Source organism: Mustela lutreola, chromosome 17 (genome assembly GCF_030435805.1).
Source record: "Mustela lutreola isolate mMusLut2 chromosome 17, mMusLut2.pri, whole genome shotgun sequence".
Lineage (NCBI taxonomy): Eukaryota > Metazoa > Chordata > Mammalia > Carnivora > Mustelidae > Mustela > Mustela lutreola.
Genome location: NC_081306.1, coordinates 33,288,290 through 33,306,298, shown reverse-complemented (window position 1 = coordinate 33,306,298; position 18,009 = coordinate 33,288,290). Strand labels below are relative to the sequence as shown.

Here is an 18,009-nt window from a genome sequence, read left to right as displayed (position 1 = left end):
AGCTAATCTCATATTCAATCAAAAAAGTTTGAAACTTTTCCCCTTAAAGATCAGAAAGAAGACAACTGTGTCCACTTTCACTACTCTCATTTGACATAGTACTGGATGTCCTAGCCAGAGAAACAAGGAACACAAAGAAATAAAAGACTCCAAAAAAAAAAAAAAAAAAAAGGAAGAAGTAAAATTTTCTTTTTTTGGATAACATGAACTTACATGTAAAAAAAATCCTAAAAACTTCACAAAAAATTTTGAATAAACAAATTTAATAAAGCTGCCAAATACAAGATCAATATATAAAAGACAAGAATTTTGTTTTGTTTCGTTTTTTTTTTAATAGTTTTTCATGTCATCCTTGCTCAGTGATCACGCTAATCTTCTCTGCATCATTCCAATTTTAGTATATGTGCTGCCAAAGTAAGCACAAGACAGGAGCATTTTAACACTCTAATGATGAACTATCTGAAAAAATAAAGAGAACAATCTAATTCACAATAGCATCAAAAATAATAAAATACTTAGGAAAAGATTTAACTAAGAAGATGAAAGATCTGTACTCCATAAACTATGACATTGATAAAGAAATTGAAGGAGACACAAATGGAAAGATAGCTCATATTTATGAATGGTAAGAATTAACATTGTTAAAATGTCCATACTACCGAAAACCATCTGTAAATTCAATTCCTATCAAAAATCCAATGTTAGGGGCGCCTGGGTGGCTCAGTGGGTTAAGCCGCTGCCTTCGGCTCAGGTCATGATCCCAGGGTCCTGGGATCGAGCCCTGCATCAGGCTCTCAGCTCAGCAGGAAGCTGCTACCTCTTCTCTCTCTGCCTGCCTCTCTGCCTGCTTGTCATCTCTCTCTGTCAAATAAATAAATAAATAATCTTTTTAAAAAATCCAATATTTTTTTTTATAGAAGTAAGTAAAGAATCCTAAAATTTATATAAGACCATAAAAGACAACAAATAATTAAAGCAGTTCTGAGAAAGAATGAAGAAGCGAAATTACACTTCTTGATTTGAAACTATACTACAAAGCCCTCATGCTCAAAACAATAAAGTATACTGGCATAAAAATAGACCAATAAACAAGTAGAACAGAATTGAGAGTCCAGAAATAAATCCTTTCATACAGTCACCTAATATTTGACAGGGGCCAACATATATAATGTGTAAAGATAGTCTGTTCAATAAATGATATTTAAAACTGAATAGTCACATCAACCAGCATGAAACTGGAACCTTATATCACTCATAAATCTTAACTTGAAATAGATTAAAGACTTAAATGTGATGCATGAAACTAAATTTCCTAAAGGAAAACATAGGAAAAATTCTCCTTGACATTGGTCTTGCCAATAGTTTTTTGGATACCAGGCCAAAAACACAAGCAAAAGAAGCAAAAATAAATAAATGGTATTACATCAAACTAAAGTTTCTGCATTGCCAAAAAAAAGGGGGGAAAGAAAACACAATCCACAGAATGTAAGAAAATACTTACAAATCTTATATCTGAAAAGAGGTTAATAACCAACAGATACAAATAGAAAAAATATATAATTAAAAAAATAGCAAAAGGATCTCAATAGACTTTTTTTTTTTCAAAAAAGTTATATAAATGACCAACAGGAGCATTAAAGTGCTCAACGTAAAAACTCAGGGCAAAGTCATTATGTTGTTGTTGTTGTTGTTTACCTCTGAAAAACACAACAAGATATTACTACCTATTAGAATATATACTACCAAAAAATTAAAACTACCAAATTTTGGTAAATATTGGGGAAAATGGGGAACTTATGCACTGTGATAGGGATATAAATTTGTATGGAAAACAGTATGGAGATTATTCATAGTATTAAAAGTAAAATTACCATATGATTCAGTAATCCCACCTCTAGGTTTATATCTAAAGGAAACGAAGGCACTATTCGAAGACATATCTGCACTCTTATGTTCATTATAAAATTATTAACTCTAAGCAGGAGATGGAAATAACTTCAGTATCCATTAATGGATGAATGAATAAAATAAGTATGGTAAATATATACTATGGAATACTACTTAACCATGAAAAATTAAGAAATACTGCCATTTACAACAGCATGGATGGATCTTGAAGGTATTATACTAAGTGAAATATTTCCAAGATTTTATATATTTTTTAAATTTATGTATTATGATATCCCTTACATACAGAATCTGAAGAAAAAGCAAACTAATGGAAACTTAGAGTTGAGTTGACAAGAGGTGAACCTGGGGTGGAATAAGGTGGTCAAAGGGTACAAACTTGCAACTATAATATGAAAAAGTTCTGGGGATCTAATGTACAGCATGATGATCATAGTTAATAATATATACATACATTTTTATTGTGCTTCCCTTTATTAAACTTTGCATATATCACATTCTTACAAGTTGAAAGTTTATAGCAATCTTGTATAAAAGAGGTCTGCTGCCACCATTTTTCTAACAACATTTGTTCATTTTGTGTCTCTCTGTCACATGTTGGTAATTCTTGCAATATTTCAAGTTTTTTCATTATTATTGTATTTGTTATGGTGATCTGTGATCAGTAATTATGACCCACTGAAAACTCAGAACTAGTTTACTTAAGGTATATACATTGTTTTTTCTTAAAGACATAATGCTTTTGAACAGTACAATATAGTGTTTATTTTTTATATGCACTGGGAAACATAATTTTTTATTTGCACTGGGAAACCAAAAAAATAATAATAATTTGACTTAGTTTATTGAGATAATCACTTTATTGAGGCGGTCTGGAACAAAACCCACAAGACCTCTGAAGTTTATCTCTACTGTACTATATACATAAAAGTTGCTAAGAGAGTAGATCTTAAAATTCCTTACCATACATGCATAAAAAACAGTGGCAACTATATGAGATAGTAGATGTATTAACATTTATATGTAGATTATACTGCAATACAGATGTATGCCAATTTATCAAATTGTACAAAATTTACACAATGTTAAAAGTTTGCAATGTTATAAGAAATCATTTCTTATATTTACAAATTATAATATGTCGATTTTTTTCAATAAAGCTGGAAAAAACTTTTTGTAGAATTAATCTATTTTTCAAAAAAGGAAGTAAGGAAGTAGAAACTGCATCTAACTCTGAAATAATAGAATATAAAATCCATTTTCGTTATATACACTGTGACAAAAACTATTACTTAGTTTACAATGAAGGAGTACAGTGAAGGATGGTCTATAAATAAGGCTGAAAGAGCTCAGTTTTAAGGTTTAAATTTAAAATCTACTTTTGAAATACTAAACTGACCACCCAGTTTTCCAAACATAAATGTCTTAACTGCATGAATTTATTTCAGACAACTCTATAATCTAGTTTCATAAGAAAGCAGCATGCAAATTTTGAATAAGACAGACTTGCTTAAGTTTCTTTATGTTCAACAGTAAAGGATACTTCCCTAAAAAGAAGAAAAATCAGCATATTTATTATGATAATTATTATTCATAATGAGATTCATATTGAATTAGGGAATATATATCCTCAGAGGGGGCAAAGTAAAATGAAATTTATTTTGGTAAATGTGTCTATGAATAGTCAATACAATGCCTCAATATAAATGAATATTATCATTTTGAACAATTTAATTACTATTATTAGAATTATTATAAGTATAAAAATAGCTATCATTTTAGCATGGAATATGAGACTCTCATGCTCCATGCTTCATCACATCTACACAACAACTCTGCATAATAAGTATTATCATCACCATTTCATGGGTGAAAAAACTGAGGCTAACACATTTAGATAACTGGTTTATGATTACATGGCTAGTAAAGATGCATCACACTAATTTAGGCTAATTTAGGCTTTATGATTTCAGAATTATACTCTTTCCACTGCACATTCTATTACTCTGTAAATATTGGCCTGTTTTCATTTAGTTTTTTAATTTTATTCATGTGGTGATGGCTTAAAGCTTCATTTAAAGGAAGCTTAAAAAATTCATTTAACCAAAAGCTCCCAAGAATTAAAAATGTCATGGATCTAATGTAGACATGGATATCATTAGTTAATGGGTAACTATATATTTTCCACTCTAGTGAGATAACAATCAGAGTATTTTTCTAAGTTTTAGTCTCTGAGTGTTCAAAAGGACTTTGTTAAAATAGAAATATTTAGACAAAGGTGATCAAAAGTCTGGATCAGGTCACCTTAAGATAAATATGAGGAAACTGAGGAAACAAATGGAGATTTGAACACTGAACTATGATATAATGAATGGTTTAAAGTATTTAGTAGAGCATAGAAAAGCCCTTTAAAGCCTGGTCTTAGCCTAGCATTGCAGCTTCTGGGATATCTGTCTATCTATCATCTACCTATCTATCTATCTATCTATCTATCTAGATATAAATTTGAAAACTTTTTTAACTTAAAGATTTTGAGAAAAAAACATAATTAGCACCATAGAAGATCTTTTTATGATAACAACATAGCCCCTCCTCCCAGTTTGTTAATATTCTCTCTTATTTAATGTAACATTGTGCAAATAGACCACTACTGATCTGCCGTTATGAATGAAATAACTAAAATCATCTGTTTGCATATCCTGGTGAAAATATTCATTTAGTTCCATGTTGTATTTCTAGGAATGGACCAAATTTTATTTTTAATTTTTAAGTTTTCTAAATATTGTCCAACTTACCTCATATGTTTTTATTATGTGCACTGTCATTCCTTCACATTCTTGCAAGACATTTTCACTGTTGCCCAATATGGTATGTCATTCTAGGTTTTAATTTATTTTTAATTTAATTTAATTAAATTATTTTAAATTTAATTTAATTTAATTCCAGATTCATAATAAAGATAAACAGTTTTTATATATGAGTGGCCATTTGGATTACCCTTTCTGTAAAGTACATGCTCAAATCTTTTGATATCTTAACATTGTGTCATACTGACTTCTTTAATAGTAGATTTTCTGAATGAACTTTTAGCTGTGTAGGTCTTCTCTATTTTATTTTGAACTTGTTTTCATTTCAAAATCTTTATATTTATTTTCATAATCTGCTTTTATTTTGCTTTGTCTATTATCTATCTATCTATCTATCTATCTATCTATTTATTTGCAAGCAAGAGAGAGCGAGCAAGTGAGCACAGGGAGGGATAGAAAAAGAAGGGAAAAGAATCTTAAGCAGGCTCCAGGCTCGGCACAGAGCCCAACTCTGGGCTCTATTTCACAACCCTGACATCATGACCTGAGCCAAAATGAAAGAAATAAAATAAAATTAAGGTGTTAACAAAAAAAGGAAAAAGAATTGGAGGTTTAATTAAGTGAGCCACCCAGGCACCCCTGTGGTATCTTAAATTAGCTGTCATATCTTTAAAGTTCTAGAGTATCCATTTGGTTCATTTATAAAACCTTTCTCAATATCATTTTTAGTTTCAGTTTTTTGTTCAATTTGCTTCCCCTCTCATTTCTTTGAGCAGAGTAATCAAGCCATTTTACAATCTTTATTGATCATTTTAACATCATACTTATTCCCATTTTGTCTATCAAATCTTGTTAATGGTTTTTCTTTGTGTGCTTTGTTACATTTTGCTATGTTCAAGACATTATATTTGAAACTCTTATTGAGTAGGGATAATTAAGAGCTATAATAATGGTATGGTCCTCCTTGGCAGGATTTTCTCTTATATCTGAGACTCTACAAGACAATCATATTCCAAATTCAGTGATTGACTTTCTCAGTTTACACAGAAGGCAAGGTAGGATATAGTCTTATTTCTGCTTCTCCTTGTGCTTTGGGGATCTCAACTTAAATTTGGGTTGTACCAAAGTTTTCAAATTTGATTGCTGTTGGATTTTGAATTTTGTTTCTCTAGTATCAAGTGTCTATTAAAAACACAGCTCAGTGTGTTTTAGCAGTTTCAAATGCTCTCATAGCTAAAATGGCTTCAGGCATATATCTCTAGACTCTCATTGTGTTTCGTATTTTGGCCCAGTAATACCTCACTTATTTTTATAATCATTCTGATATTTTTAACTTTAAAAGCTATTTTGCCTGGATTTTTAAGTTGTCTTAAGTAGGAGTTTTTAGATCACCATTACTAGAAGCAACAAGAAATATACCTGAAAATATCTGCAGTAGTTTATCACATCTTTATGGCTTTGAACTTCCATAAGCCGAGGCATCCTTCTCTAATCACTTAGGCAAACTCCAATTTACCCTTTAAAACAACACAAGAATTGCTTCATTTAAGAACATGTTCAGGGATGACTCTTCCCTACTGTTCTTACCAACATTACCACACACTCTTTGCTACCCACACCTTGTTTATGAACTTTCATTAGGTATATCAGCGTCACCAGAATTTTGCTCTATTGTATTTTTGTCCTTTAGAGCTTTAATTAAATATTAATTCCATAGAAAGTCTGTCCCTTTTCTTTCAAACCTGGGTTAGTTATTTCTTCTCATTCTTTGTCAGAAGTTACTTTATTAGAGAAACTTACAGCAGTATTGTGACTTTGGAGCCTTTACAGTTTTTTGACTGGAAAAATCACCCATCCCTGAGATTTTTACGCAGCTTCCTAGCTGATATTATTCAGAAATCTGTTCAAAACAGACTTTTTCAGGGAGGCCCTTTCGGACCACTCTTCTCTTACAAAACCTCTTCTCAATCACTGCTCTTTTTAAAATGTGCTTATTTATTTCAAATATGCATCACTCTTAAAGAAAAACCAGTTCGATTTTTTTCTTTTTAAAGATGGCTTACCTATTATTTTTCTCTCCCATTAAAATGATTCCTCTGGGCTGGGGTTTTGTTGTGCTCATCTTACGCCAGGCACTCAATAAATTGTCTCTGAATGATTGAATTGTTTGACTCCCTTGCTAGATTCTCAACTTCATGAGGCCAAGGATTGTTCTATTCAGTCCTTCTTTATCCTCAATGTCTGTTATATTGCAGTCACTTACGTGACTAATGGGAAAAATCACAGAAAGAAAGAGTTAAAACTACAGAAAAACCCTGTAGGTTCAATAACACAAAGCTTTCTAAAATTATTTAGCCCAAGAATTGAATACTGGCTGCACTTTTGATTTTTTTAAAATGGTATTGAATGTAATTTAAATGGAAATACTTGAATGGTAGAATAATAAAAAAAATTATAAAAGCGACTAGCTCATTAAAGTAAGAATTATATAGGGCATCACTTCTAGAAGCAAAATTTTCAAATGTCAAACATCTGAAAGCATAGAAGGAGAAGTAAGAGTGTGAATTGTACTTCAATGCTCTTTTCTTTATATTCAGCAAACAGCTTCATTCACACCTTTCCAATTTTTTCAACTCTTTTGACAAAGCCGTCAGAGGAGTTACTGCTGATGACCACCATCACAGCCTGACAGGAGAAATTTTATAAAGAAAAATAATAGCATGTTTTTCCCAAATTGTTAAGGATATGGTGAAGCTCTGTCGGATTCAAAGGAGGAATGTGCAATTCCATGCTATATATCATAATAACTTATTTTAATAGTGGCTTTGCAATTTTTCAGATATATCCATTTACTGAAACCACTATCAAATAAACAAAAACAAACAAATTAACAGGGGTTTGAGACAGGAATTATCTAATCTAAAAATAGCACATGTTCACAGAATACACAACACATATCCCAAGTACTACTATAGGTTTCAAGTAATAGTCAAAACAATAGTAAACATGATTCAGACCCTACCAGTCAAATCATAAATGGGACCTTAACTGTAAATCCTTATCTTTAGATCAAAGCGGGTAATTGGGTGCTGAAGATACATTATAGAACTAATATGTTATAGAACTCCTCTGAAATGAGTCATTTATTCCATCACTTTTCCTGCACAGCTGCTGACCCATGTTTTGGTTCCTGGAAATAGCTGCTACCCTGTCATACTTCTTAAAAGCACATATATTGATAACTCTACTCATTCCTCCATTCCTCTGTGACTGTCACTGTGTTAAAATGTGGAGTCAGCTGACTCACTTGGGGTGGTAATAAAGTAGATGAGTTTGCAAAGTATTTTGTTATTTCTAAAAATGCAAAAACCAAATTACATTGAAATCATAAGGGGTGTTTCAGGGAGAGCTGTAGGATGTGGTTTCTTGTGTAATCCACAGAGATTAGCTCCAACACATATTTAAACTCTCCTCTAGGAGCAACCTTAGTGGTAAAACAAGAAGATAAACAGATGTATACACACCCTGGCACAAAATTATCACTTATGTTTGGCTTCCTCGTCTCCTCGTGTTACTTATTTATCTTAACTTCTCTTTGAAATCAGGAAACACAGAATCTCAATCAGATGACATTTTTCTACTGAATTACCCAATAGTCTGATCATACCCCTAAGACTTTTTTAAATTATTTCACTCATAATCCCAAATCTGCTTTGCTTCCTCATCTTAGTACACTGTAATTTGATTTCAAAATGAGGATAGTTGTCAGTAATGCCACATTCATTAATCTATTTTACAATTCCATGTACTTAGAACTATGAAGATATGTTAATATCCATTCCAATAAGCCACCCTAAATTTTTTATCATGAAACAAGACCTCAAGAAAGAGAATTCAAAATCATCCATGTATTTGCAATTTATTGCAACAAAGCCTTTATCAATAGACTTCCCTGTGCACATGGTGGTCAAATTGCTGGTGAAAGCCAGCCATATCTATTACAAGCTTTCTCATGGCTTCTAGGTAACCCAAGTGAGCCTTTATTGATACTGGGAAGGGATAAAGCAGGGAAGGGATAAACAGTGGTGTAAGAATTGGCTAGACAAAAGTAATGACTCTCATTACAAAGTGAGTATTTTAAAGCAAAAGAGCCTGTTGGGAATATTGTTTTATAAAATAGTGGTTTTTTTAATTAACTTTTTAAAATTCAATTAGTTAACATATAGTGTACCATTAGTTTCAAATGTAGATTTCAGTTATTCATCCATAGCATATAATAGCTAATGCTCAGTACTTACTGTTATAGCTTCTTGAAAGCAGAATTTTAACCCACTGAGCCACCCAGGCGCCCTTGAAAGCAGACTTTTAGATCATATTTTCTGATTACTTCCATGTAGTACAACACTTTCCTGCTACCAACCTTCAAAACATACTGTTTGTTAGAGGAATTTCTTTAATAATAAATAAATAGGAATTTATTTAAATTTATAAATATATAAAATAAATAGGAATTTATTTAAATTTATTTAAATATTGCACACTGTTTCATTGTTCATAAATAAGATGATGATATCATAGCCATTAGTTGGTAGCACTGATATATCACTTTCTTTTTACTTCTCAGTGCATTCTCTTTACACAAAATAGATATATATTTTAAAAGAATCTGAATCTGTGGCAAACTTGTAAAAAACCCTATACAGTAAAGTTTATCATTTTAAGTAATCTCAATTATCTTCCTCAATTGTGATAGTATATCCTTCTATCTAGGCCAGATATTGTATGAGGGATTTGAAGAGACATACTTTTCTAAATTTCACTTTTCTCATCTGCAAAATGCTGATCATGATCCTACAATAAAATACACTTACAATTGTTTGATGAAAATTTATTTATTTATTTTAAGATTTTATTTCTTTATCAGAGAGAGTGGGCGAGAGAGCAAGCACAGGCAGACAGAATGGCAGGCAGAGGCAGAGGGAGAAGAAGGCTCCTGGCCGAGCAAGGAGCCCTATGCGGGACTCGATCCCACGACGCTGGGATCATGACCTGAGCCAAAGGCAGCTGCTTAACCAACTGAGCCACCCAGGCGTCCCTTTTGATGAAAATTTAATCTGTATAAACAATATATTTGCTGTAATGCGTGGTTCATGGAAAACATCTTATTTAATTATAAGCAACAACAGTATTAGAAATTAAGTAAATGTGTCTATAATATTTAAAGTTTTAACACATAATTCCAGTGCTTTGCCTTATTTTCTCAAATCCCTTTACCACTTTCACTGACAGAGTCAAATGTACTTTTTCTACTAGTAGCCAGCTCTTTGTCTTTTGTCAGAAAGATGCCCTTGTGAATTATTTATAATAGAGATATTAGCAATAATAATAATAATAATAAGTAGCAATGAAAATGTTAAAAAAAGTTTTCTTAACTAATTAGGGTTCTTAGACATAAATTAGAGGAACCACCTCTGGAAAGCAAATTAATCTGCAAGACATTCCCAGAATTAACAAGTCAGTCAGATACAGGGTTGTCCGTAGACTGAAAGGGGAAGCAAAAGGACTAGGTTTGGAAATTAGGTAAGGACAGTGAAAAAAATGATCAAATTTTTGGGCAAAATAAATTCTTAGGTGTCCTTTCAATGGAGTCCTGGGCATTATGTAGCAGAAACTCTGGAGATTATCTCAATCCATTGGAGTCACCCCGTTTATTAGCTTGCTATTGACAAAGTTATTTACAAACTGTAGAGCAAGAGGTTATAATGTAGAAAACTGATGGTAATGCAAAAGAGTCTTGTTAACAATAATGCAAGTTAGTGATTTTTCATTAGAAAACATAAATTCTATATCCCAAATTATGGGCCCAGAGCACTTCTGCTGCACAACTCTGCTTATATCCCAAATAACCATGTGAACTAGTTTTAATATCTGCTTCTCTTATTACTTTTTGAATAAAAATTCCTGACACAAGTATTTTATAATTGTGTGATCATCATGCATTTAATTTCTTGGAGAACAAAACACACTTTAGCATAACTATGTTCTTTCACAGAACTAGCCTTGATAACACACTTCTATATGTTAGAAATGATGTAATAATTGTAGAATATTGGGCACTCGTTTGGTATTCTTTGCCATGTTTTGCACTATCTAAAAAGAGATCAGTGAACTTGGACTGGAGTTAGTAGACATGGAATAAAATAAAATATCACAGAGAAGAATACTCTGTGGTCTACAACCTAAATGGGCTGGAATTCCCATCATTTGGATCCCTGTAGCTTTACAAAAGTCAATTAAATTTTTGTATCTCCGATTAAAGTTGATTCCCCAGTACTTTTTCAAACATCTCTTGTAAAGTATTGTTTCCCAGGAAAAAAAGGGATTTTGCACATGTATCTGCCTTTGTCTCTGGTCATGATCTCAGTCAGGATCCTGGGATCGAGCTCCATATCGGGCTTCCTGCTCATTAGGGAATATACTTCTCAGTCTCTCTCTGCAGCTACCTCCCCCTGCCCCACTCATGCTCTCTCTCTCAAATAAATAAATACAATCTTTAATTTTTTAATTAAAAATAAGATAAATAAAATAAAATAAAAAGTCTGGTCTTACTGTCCCATTTAGCTCCTTTTTTTTTTTTGAGTTGTATTTAAAGCAGCATGAGAGAACATGAGGCTCTCAAACTTAAAAAAAAAAAAAAGGAAAAAATTGAGTTCTGTTAGGATTTAAGATCTTGTTTGCTAGATAAAAACGTTGGCTTTGTTAACATGTGAAAATTAACAAAAGAGAATAAGATAGAATTCTAATAATTTTTGTAGAAATTAAAAATTTCCTCCAACCCAATTACATACAGACCCATTAAGTAAATTCATTCCAATGTCCCAAACCAACCTTTTCTAATAGTAATGCATCTGTGTAAACAGGGTCAATCCAAGGAATAAATAAATATTATTATTTTTTTCCTGTCTCTTCCACAGTCACATCTGGGTATATTGGTAGCAAGCCAATTATCTATCTTATAAGACATGATATCATAAGGAAGGGTATTCTGTCCATTTGGAACAATTGAAAATCATTGTAATTTTATCTTGGTGCAGTAACTTGAGATGGCAGTGTGGGTTATGAATATATTTTAATTTTTTTTTACTGGGAAGAAGAGATTATAGAGATATTGGTTATCCAAGAGAGACTGACAGGTGTTGATAGTTGCCAGGTCAATATCCATCTACTTTTTCCTTTAATATCAGAAAGCAGTGAGGGATTGACAACAAGGAAATGTAAAACAACATCAAATATTTTATTGTCTCTTTTCTAGTTATATTGTAGCCATATGACAAAGTATCAGTCATACAAGCTATCATGCTCTTTTACCTCTATCTTTCTGCCAGAAATGTGGGCTTAATATTGAGAACTCCAACAGCAATTTTTGCAACTGTTAATAAAAGCCATGAAAACCTCTAAGATAGTTCACTTGACTTTCTTAAGACTCTGAACCAACACCAGAAAACACTCTCTGTAGTCTTCTTGTTAAATGAAAAAATATGGTTAAACCACATTTGAAAGTCTACTACATACAGCAAAATGTAAATCTTAATTGAAATATGTCCTCTCAGCTGTGCTTAAGCAACTGAGTCCTGAGCTTTTCAGGTTTTCAGTCTGAAAGATTACACCTCTGGTGCTCTGAAAGGGAAGAGAAAGGACACCCTGTTCTCCATATAAATGAAAGAAGAGAAATCTGTGCATTTAAGTGGGCCATATAAAATTTATCAAGCAATTATTTACTAACTCCTTCCTATCCAAATTACCTGATATGCTCTCCCTACTCCTTTATTCCACGTTACTGCCTTTTCCAGGATTCTGCCTCACATCACAACATGTCTTCTGTTATTTCCTTCTTGCAAGCTAGTTTTGTTTTCTCCATCTAAAAAAGTCAACAATCATTGTGTATTTCAATTCCCACTTTCCTCAAATGCATTGATTCTTCTTATCTATTACTCTTATCTCATATTCAGTGTCTTTGTCTTTATGGGGTTTGTACTTTGCTTTTCCCCATCCTTTACTGCCATTATATAATCAAATCTAATAACTTCTTAGAGAAAGTTAAAAATTCCTGCATAGCCACACGTGAACACAAAGTCACTGATTTTTAGCAAACCTATAAGATAGTCAGACATCCATTCAATTTCTTTTTTTTAAGATTTTATTTATTAATTTGACAGAGAGAGATGACAAGCAGGCAGAGAGGCAGGCAGAGGGAGAGGAGGAAGCAGGGTCCCTGCTGAGCAGAGAGCCTGATTTGGGGCTCGGTCCCAGGACCCTGGGATCATGACCTGAGTCGAAGACAGTGGCTTAACCCACTGAGCCACCCAGGCGTCCCTCCATTCAATTTCTTTTTTTTTTTTTTTTTTTTTATTTTTTTTTTATTTTTTATTTTTTATAAACATATATTTTTTATATACATATATTTTTATCCCCAGGTCCGTGAATCACCAGGTTTACACACTTCACAGCACTCACCAAATCACATACCCTCCCCAATGTCCATAATCCCACCCCCTTCTCCCCAACCCCCTCCCCCCGGCAACCCTCAGTTTGTTTTGTGAGATTAAGAGTCACTTATGGTTTGTCTCCCTCCCAATCCCATCTTGTTTCATTTATTCTTCTACCCACTTAAGCCTCCATGTTGCATCACCACTTCCTCATATCAGGGAGATCATATGATAGTTGTCTTTCTCTGCTTGACTTATTTCGCTAAGCATGATACGCTCTAGTTCCATCCATGTTGTTGCAAATGGCAAGATTTCATTTCTTTTGATGGCTGCATAGTATTCCATTGTGTATATATACCACATCTTCTTGATCCATTCATCTGTTGATGGACATCTAGGTTCTTTCCATAGTTTGGCTATTGTGGACATTGCTGCTATAAACATTCGGGTGCATGTGTCCCTTTGGATCACTACATTTGTATCTTTAGGGTAAATACCCAATAGTGCAATTGCTGGGTCATAGGGCAGTTCTATTTTCAACATTTTGAGGAACCTCCATGCTGTTTTCCAGAGTGGCTGCACCAGCTTGCATTCCCACCAACAGTGGAGGAGGGTTCCCCTTTCTCCGCATCCTCGCCAGCATCTGTCATTTCCTGACTTGTTGATTTTAGCCATTCTGACTGGTGTGAGGTGATATCTCATTGTGGTTTTGATTTGTATTTCCCTGATGCCAAGTGATATGGAGCACTTTTTCATGTGTCTGTTGGCCATCTGGATGTCTTCTTTGCAGAAATGTCTGTTCATGTCTTCTGCCCATTTCTTGATTGGATTATTTGTTCTTTGGGTGTTGAGTTTGCTAAGTTCTTTATAGATTCTGGACACTAGTCCTTTATCTGATATGTCGTTTGCAAATATCTTCTCCCATTCTGTCAGTTGTCTTTTGATTTTGTTAACTGTTTCCTTTGCTGTGCAAAAGCTTTTGATCTTGATGAAATCCCAGTAGTTCATTTTTTCCCTTGCTTCCCTTGCCTTTTGCGTTGTTCCTAGGAAGATGTTGCTGCGGCAGAGGTCGAAGAGGTTGCTGCCCGTGTTCTCCTCAAGGATTTTGATGGATTCCTTTCGTACATTGAGGTCCTTCATCCATTTTGAGTCTATTTTTGTGTGTGGTGTAAGGAAATGGTCCAATTTCATTTTTCTGCATGTGGCTGTCCAATTTTCCCAGCACCATTTATTGAAAAGGCTGTCTTTTTTCCATTGGACATTCTTTCCTGCTTTGTCGAAGATTAGTTGACCATAGAGTTGAGGGTCTATTTCTGGGCTCTCTATTCTGTTCCATTGATCTATGTGTCTGTTTTTGTGCCAGTACCATGCTGTCTTGATGATGACAGCTTTGTAATAGAGCTTGAAGTCCGGAATTGTGATGCCACCAACGTTGGCTTTCTTTTTCAATATCCCTTTGGCTATTCGAGGTCTTTTCTGGTTCCATATAAATTTTAGAATTATTTGTTCCATTTCTTTGAAAAAGATGGATGGTACTTTGATAGGAATTGCATTAAATGTGTAGATTGCTTTAGGTAGCATAGACATTTTCACAATATTTATTCTTCCAATCCAGGAGCATGGAACATTTTTCCATTTCTTTGTGTCTTCCTCAATTTCTTTCATGAGTACTTTATAGTTTTCTGAGTATAGATTCTGTGTCTCTTTGGTTAGGTTTATTCCTAGGTATCTTATGGTTTTGGATGCAATTGTAAATGGGATTGACTCCTTAATATCTCTTTCTTCTGTCTTGCTGTTGGTGTAGAGAAATGCAACTGATTTCTGTGCATTGATTTTATATCCTGACACTTTACTGAATTCCTGTATAAGTTCTAGCAGTTTTGGAGTGGAGTCTTTTGGGTTTTCCACATATAGTATCATATCATCTGCGAAGAGTGATAATTTGACTTCTTCTTTGCCGATTTGGATGCCTTTAATTTCCTTTTGTTGTCTGATTGCTGAGGCTAGGACCTCTAGTACGATGTTGAATAGCAGTGGTGATAATGGACATCCCTGCCGTGTTCCTGACCTTAGCGGAAAAGCTTTCAGTTTTTCTCCATTGAGAATGATATTTGCGGTGGGTTTTTCATAGATGGCTTTGATGATATTGAGGTATGTGCCCTCTATCCCTACACTTTGAAGAGTTTTGATCAGGAAGGGATGTTGTACTTTGTCAAATGCTTTTTCAGCATCTATTGAGAGTATCATATGGTTCTTGTTCTTACTTTTATTGATGTGTTGTATCACATTGACTGATTTGCGGATGTTGAACCAACCTTGCAGCCCTGGAATAAATCCCACTTGGTCGTGGTGAATAATCTTTTTAATGTACTGTTGAATCCGATTGGCTAGTATTTTGTTGAGTATTTTCGCATCTGTGTTCATCAAGGATATCGGTCTATAGCTCTCTTTTTTGGTGGGATCCTTGTCTGGTTTTGGGATCAAGGTGATGCTGGCCTCATAAAATGAGTTTGGAAGTTTTCCTTCCATTTCTATTTTTTGGAACAGTTTCAGGAGAATAGGAATTAGTTCTTCTTTAAATGTTTGGTAGAATTCCCCCGGGAAGCCGTCTGGCCCTGGGCTTTTGTTTGTTTGGAGATTTTTAATGACTGTTTCAATCTCCTTACTGGTTATGGGTCTGTTCAGGCTTTCTATTTCTTCATGGTTCAGTTGTGGTAGTTTATATGTTTCTAGGAATGCATCCATTTCTTCCAGATTGTCAAATTTATTGCCGTAGAGTTGCTCATAGTATGTTCTTATAATAGTTTGTATTTCCTTGGTGTTAGTTGTGATCTCTCCTCTTTCATTCATGATTTTATTTATTTGGGTCCTTTCTCTTTTCTTTTTGATAAGTCGGGCCAGGGGTTTATCAATTTTATTAATTCTTTCAAAGAACCAGCTCCTAGTTTCGTTGATTTGTTCTATTGTTTTTTTGGTTTCTATTTCATTGATTTCTGCTCTGATCTTTATGATTTCTCTTCTCCTGCTGGGCTTAGGGTTTCTTTCTTGTTCCTTCTCCAGCTCCTTTAGGTGTAGGGTTAGGTTGTGTACCTGAGACCTTTCTTGTTTCTTGAGAAAGGCTTGTACCGCTATATATTTTCCTCTCAGGACTGCCTTTGTTGTGTCCCACAGATTTTGAACCGTTGTATTTTCATTATCATTTGTTTCCATGATTTTTTTCAATTCTTCTTTAATTTCCCGGTTGACCCATTCATTCTTTAGAAGGATACTGTTTAGTCTCCATGTATTTGGGTTCTTTCCAAACTTCCTTTTGTGGTTGAGTTCTAGCTTTAGAGCATTGTGGTCTGAAAATATGCAGGGAATGATCCCAATCTTTTGATACCGGTTGAGTCCTGATTTAGGACCGAGGATGTGATCTATTCTGGAGAATGTACCATGTGCACTAGAGAAGAATGTGTATTCTGTTGCTTTGGGATGAAATATTCTGAATATATCTGTGATGTCCATCTGGTCCAGTGTGTCATTTAAGGCCTTTATTTCCTTGCTGATCTTTTGCTTGGATGACCTGTCCATTTCAGTGAGGGGAGTGTTAAAGTCCCCTACTATTATTGTATTGTTGTTTATGTGTTTCTTTGATTTTGTTATTAATTGGTTTATATAGTTGGCTGCTCCCACGTTGGGGGCATAGATATTTAAAATTGTTAAATCTTCTTGTTGGACAGACCCTTTGAGTATGATATAGTGTCCTTCCTCATCTCTTATTACAGTCTTTGGCTTAAAATCTAATTGATCTGATATAAGGATTGCCACTCCTGCTTTCTTCTGATGTCCATTAGCATGGTAAATTCTTTTCCACCCCCTCACTTTAAATCTGGAGGTGTCTTCGGGCTTAAAATGTGTTTCTTGGAGGCAACATATAGATGGGTTTTGTTTTTTTATCCATTCTGATACCCTGTGTCTTTTGACAGGGGCATTTAGCCCATTCACATTCAGGGTAACTATTGAGAGATATGAATTTAGTGCCATTGTATTGCCTGTAAGGTGACTGTTACTGTATATGGTCTCTGTTCCTTTCTGATCTACCACTTGTAGGCTCTCTCTTTGCTTAGAGGACCCCTTTCAATATTTCCTGTAGAGCTGGTTTGGTATTTGCAAATTCTTTCAGTTGTTGTTTGTCCTGGAAGCTTTTAATCTCTCCTTCTATTTTCAATGATAGCCTAGCTGGATATAGTATTCTTGGCTGCATGTTTTTCTCGTTTAGTGCTCTGAAAATATCATGCCAGCTCTTTCTGGCCTGCCAGGTCTCTGTGGATAAGTCAGCTGCCAATCTAATATTTTTACCATTGTATGTTACAGACTTCTTTTCCCGGGCTGCTTTCAGGATTTTCTCTTTGTCATTGAGACTTGTAAATTTTACTATTAGGTGACGGGGTGTGGGCCTATTCTTATTGATTTTGAGGGGCATTCTCTGAACCTCCTGAATTTTGATGCTCGTTCCCTTTGCCATATTGGGGAAATTCTCCCCAATAATTCTCTCCAGTATACCTTCTGCTCCCCTCTCACTTTCTTCTTCTTCTGGAATCCCAATTATTCTAATGTTGTTTCGTCTTATGGTGTCACTTATTTCTCGAATTCTCCCCTCGTGGTCCAGTAGCTGTTTGTCCCTCTTTTGATCAGCTTCTTTATTCTCTGTCATTTGGTCTTCTATATCACTAATTCTTTCTTCTGCCTCATTTATCCTAGCAGTGAGAGCCTCCATTTTTGATTGCACCTCATTAATAGCTTTTTTGATTTCAACTTGGTTAGAT

At 34.1% G+C, this 18,009-nt stretch overlaps 1 non-coding gene across 1 annotated transcript; it reads right to left on the bottom strand.

The window, feature by feature from the left end:
* Positions 1-315: 315 nt before the first annotated feature.
* Positions 316-422, bottom strand: LOC131820217 (U6 spliceosomal RNA). The gene has a single exon (XR_009349535.1). It is a non-coding gene; the product is annotated as a U6 spliceosomal RNA (small nuclear RNA).
* Positions 423-18,009: the final 17,587 nt, after the last annotated feature.